General features: G+C 51.9%; 1 protein-coding gene across 1 annotated transcript in view; it reads left to right on the top strand.

Annotated features, from left to right (window-relative positions):
• cdh23 (cadherin-related 23) overlaps positions 1–5,000 on the top strand; it is a 209,271-nt gene that overhangs the window by 56,990 nt on the left and 147,281 nt on the right. The window lies entirely within an intron of this gene.

Below are 5,000 nucleotides of genomic sequence, written 5' to 3'. Positions count from 1 at the left end.
GGAAATATACTGCAGTACGAGTGGTCTGTGTGTAAAAATGTAATCTGCGTTTAGTCGCTCGGAATGAGGACGGCAGAATGTGCAATGTGTCCCCATCCTCATCATCATCATCATCATCATCATCATCCTCATAGCCTTTGTATCTGTCATCAGTTAATTCAGGCGCTAAGCGTGTAGCATATGTGATGCGGTTGAGTGGCACTTGTCTGTTCAGCGACTGGAGCAAACCCCCGCTGTCCCAGTGGAGGGTGCCGAATTCCCCCCCCCCCCCTCTGGTCCCCCTCCCCGGGTCCCCTCTTTGGGCGGCCCGTTCCGGGCCCCCTCTCTCCGGCGGGGGGGGTATTGGGGGTATTGGGGGTATTGGGGTCGCGGAACAGGAGCCGCGCTCTAACAAGCTGTTCCCTGCGTCTGCCTCCTCCGCCCGCTGCACCAGATTAACACGCGAAGCGGAGATGAGATCCTCTCTCCCTGTTTTTAACAACGCCAGGCCTCCCGTGGTGGCGTGCGGGAGAGGAACGGCCAGGCGTGGCCAGCGGGGCCCGTGTCGCGCGAGGCAGGAGCTAGCGTGCTCGGCCCTGGCAGGGTTTACCCTAATGAGGGCGAGAACCGGCTCCAACACGCTGGGGCACACAGCGTAACTTCATTCACAAATAATGAGGGCAGCTGCCTCCCATTACAACTGCTACAGACTCTACAGACTCTACACACGCTACACACTCACACACTGCTACAGACGCTACACACTCACACACTGATACAGACACTACACACACACACACTGATACAGACACTACACACACACACACTGATACAGACACTACACACACACACACTGATACAGACGCTACACACTCACACACTGATACAGACACTACACACACACACACTGATACAGACACTACACACACACACACTGATACAGACGCTACACACTCACACACTGATACAGACACTACACACACACACACTGATACAGACACTACACACACACACACACACACACTGATACCGACACTGCACACACACACACTGATACAGACACTACATACACACACCCACTGATACAGACACTACACACTCACACACTGATACAGACACTACATACACACACACACACACACACACTGATACAGACACTATACACACACTGATACAGACACTACACACTCACACACTGATACAGACACTACAGCCTCACACACTGATACAGACACTACACACTCACACACTGATACAGACTCTACACACACACACACACACTGATACAGACACTACACACACACACACACTGATAGAGACACTACACACACACACACTGATACAGACACTAGAGACTCACACACTGATACAGACACTACAGACTCACACACTGATACAGACACTACACACTCACACACTGATACAGGGACACAACTCAGCTATGCACTCACACATGGATACACCAGTCAGAGTCATCGAATGCTTCACTACCACTTCAGATACACACTCACCCACTGGTACCAGCAGGGTTATTGGCAGTGCCTATCAGAGACAGCTCTTGACTTGGTGGAGTGTGTGTATGTATGTGAGATGGCTCTTGACTGGGTGGAGTGTGTGTGTGTGTGTGTGTCTGTGTGTTTTGAGATGGCTATTGACTGGGTGGAGTGTGTGTGTGTGTGTGTGTGTGTGTGTGTGTGTTTTGAGATGGCTATTGACTGGTTGGAGTGAGTGAGTGAGTGTGTGTGTGTGTGTGTGTCTGTGTGTGTGTGTGTGTGTGTGTGTGTGTGTTTTGAGATGGCTATTGACTGGGTGGAGTGTGTGTGTGTGTGTGTGTGTGTGTGAGATGGCTATTGACTGGTTGGAGTGAGTGAGTGAGTGAGTGTGTGTGTGTGTGTGTGTGTGTGTGTGTGTGTGTGTGTGTGTGTGTGTGTGTGTGTGTCTGTGTGTGTCTGTGTGTGTGTGTGAGTGTGTGTGTGTGTGTGTGTGTGTGTTTGTGAGATGGCTATTGACTGGGTGGAGTGTCACAGTCACAACTGCTGAAGAACTCTGACAGGCACGCAGCACTACTGAAAGAAACACAAACTCACACATACACAAACCACTAAGTTACACATACATGGGGGAGGAAGATCCGGGTTCTTCTGAGTGTGACTGAGACCCTGCCCCCCCCCCACCCCCACCCCGGTCCTCAGACAGAGGCCCCAGCACTGACCAGGCCCTCACAAGCACTCCAGCGGCAGGAAGCCAAGCGTGCGATGTGCTAATGAAATTATAGATAACGCCGCAATCCTGTTTGTTTAGCAGATAACCTTATCTCTGCCGCTCTCTCCACAATTTCCCCATTTCCTGTCCTGCCGCCATTACAGCCCAGTGTCCCCCCCAGAGGCTCCCCCCAGAGGCCGCCCCAGAGCCCGCCCCAGAGCCCGCGCACTGGAGCTGAAAACCTGCCGCCCGCTGGCGACCATACCGCTGCCTGACCACGAGATCCGATCAGGCGCCGTCACTGACCTGCCATAACGAGGGCTGCAGGGGAGGGACGTGAACACAGAGCTGTGAGGGGCCTGATCTGGTGACCCGATGGTCATGTGTTCAGATCCTGGATGTCGTTTTAAAGTACCGTACTGTGGTTTAGCTGGAGTGAATACGCTGCAGGGGAGGGAGATGAACACACAGCGCTGTGAGGGGCCTGATCTGGTGACCCGATGGTCATGTGTTCAGATCCTGGATGTGGTGTAACAGTGCGGTTGTACCCCACACTGTTGTTTCTAGACCCAGAACAGCTGGAATGAATGCGCGGCAGGGGAGGGAGATGTTTGAGGCCTGCACTGGTGACCCAATGGTCATGTGTTCAGATCCTGGATGTGGTGTGACAGTGCGGTTGTACACCACACCGTGGTTTTTAGACCTTGCATAGCTGGAGAGAATGCGCTGCAGTGTGCATGTGGCTAATTGGTCGTTATTTTGCCCCCATGCACACATTTCACCCACAAACACATGGCTAATGATTTGCTTATTATGCAGGAAAATGATTCAATTATGCATGAAGGAGGACATGACTGGACAAAACTAAATGTATTTATGCCACCAGACCTTGGAGTGCTGTATCCCTCTCGCTCTATCGCTCTCTCTCTCTCTCAAATTCACATCAGCATAGTATTGCCAAAGAAATTAATTAACATAAAACAATATAATACACAATAATGGTAATAATACAGTAACAGTGATAATATTATTTCCAGGGATACTAAACAATAACTTGGTTGCTTGGACCCTTGGTAATGGGGGTGGGGGCCTCTCAAATTCAAATTCAAAAAGCTTTATTGGCATGACAGCATACAGCTTATGTAGTCAAAATCACAGAAGAGAGCATATGAAGAACATACACCATACGCCATTGAACACACAGCCTCTCTCTCTCTCTCTCTCTCTCTCTCTCTCTCTCTCTCGCTCTCTCACTCTCTCTCTCGCTCTCTCGCTCTCTGCCTCCCTCTTCCCTATTTTTCTTTCTAATTCCTGCCCCCTCTCTCTCCACTGCACACACGGTCACGCAGACACTGTCCCTCTCAGGCATTGATTTTGCCGGCGGGATGTGTGTAAGCTGGTGTCAGTGCGTGAAAGCCGTTTGTCTGGTCGTTTGGGCCTCACTGTGGATATCTGGTCGGAGAGCCTGGCTCCAGGGGCAGAGCTTTAATTCTCTCCCTCCCACACCCCTCATCTCCTCCCTGAAAGAGTTCACCTTTCTTCTCCCCTTCCCTGTGCCTGCCCTCATATCTGCCCTCTCCTGCCCCCTCTTCTCTTTCAAATGCGCCTTCCCCCTCTTTCTCCTGATGTCTGACACTCAATCAGACGTATAAAGTTTGGTCCAAGTAATGCACTGCTACTCAACTCCACGTCCTGCAGTGTCTGCGGGCATTTGCTTCAACCGTGCGCGACACCACCTGATTTCACCATTGTGCGTATCGCCTGGACCAAGCAGGTGAAATAATGAGTGAAATCAGGTGGCGTAGCGCGCGTTAGGAGCGATTACCTGCAGACCCTGCGGCCCGCAGGACGTGGAGTTGAGTAGCACTGAACTGCTGCGTTTGAAATGAATAAAAGGTTGTCTTTGGATCTGGTTGATCAGTGGGTGTTGTCCTGTCTGGCGTTTACGGCCCATAGAGCTTCAGATTAAGATGCAGAATGGCAGAATGCATCCTGTACACATGACTCTGGACAGATACTAATTAGCATCAAAGTCTGTGTGACTGCCGGGTTCTCTGGGTTCGAACATGGGCTCCGCTGTTACGTTGGCAAGCATGATCATCTAGAAATGCTGCGTCTCCTCTCTTTCCACTGTTTCTCATCACAGCTCTCACTCTCTCACTTTGTCAATATCCTGACTGTTCCTCCTCTTCCTGCCTCCTCTTTCAATACCCCCCTCCCTGTCTCAGGCTCAACCCACAGGGACAGACCCATTTCCCCCCCGTCTACGAGTGAAAGAACGTGTGTGTGCATGTGTGTTAGAGAGAAGCAGGGAGAGAGAGAGAGAGAGAGAGAGAGAGAGAGAGAGAGAGATATGTCAGGCTGTGGACTGTGGGGGTGGATTGAGTGACAGCTGGGGGAGTAGTGTGAGTGACAGTTGGGGGGGGGGGGTTAGCATGTGTGTGTGTGCAGATGAGTGACAGTTGGGGTTTGTAGATGTATGGGGAGCTGGGGGGGGGGTGTTAGCATGTGTTTTTGTCGGGGAGGTGAGTGACAGTTATGGGGGTTAGCGTGTGTGTGCGGGTGGTCTGTGCGCTGGGGGTTATGTGTGCGTGAGCCGTCAGGTTGCGTTACCTGTGCTGTTTTATTTACTTGGCGGCGTGTCGGAGACACACAGAGAGACAGTGACAGTGAAGTGGCAGAGTTCTCAGGGCTGCCGTACAACAGGCCAGCGCGAGTCAGCGCCGGTTCAGGACCTCTCCGGACAAAGCCCGGCCAGCGCATCCAGAACCCGACCCAGACTCTGATGGGAAATGGGGCGTAGAGGGTGTGTCGGTCCC

This window comes from Conger conger, chromosome 18 (genome assembly GCF_963514075.1).
Source record: "Conger conger chromosome 18, fConCon1.1, whole genome shotgun sequence".
NCBI classification, from domain to species: domain Eukaryota; kingdom Metazoa; phylum Chordata; class Actinopteri; order Anguilliformes; family Congridae; genus Conger; species Conger conger.
This window is presented reverse-complemented; position numbering and strand designations above follow the sequence as displayed.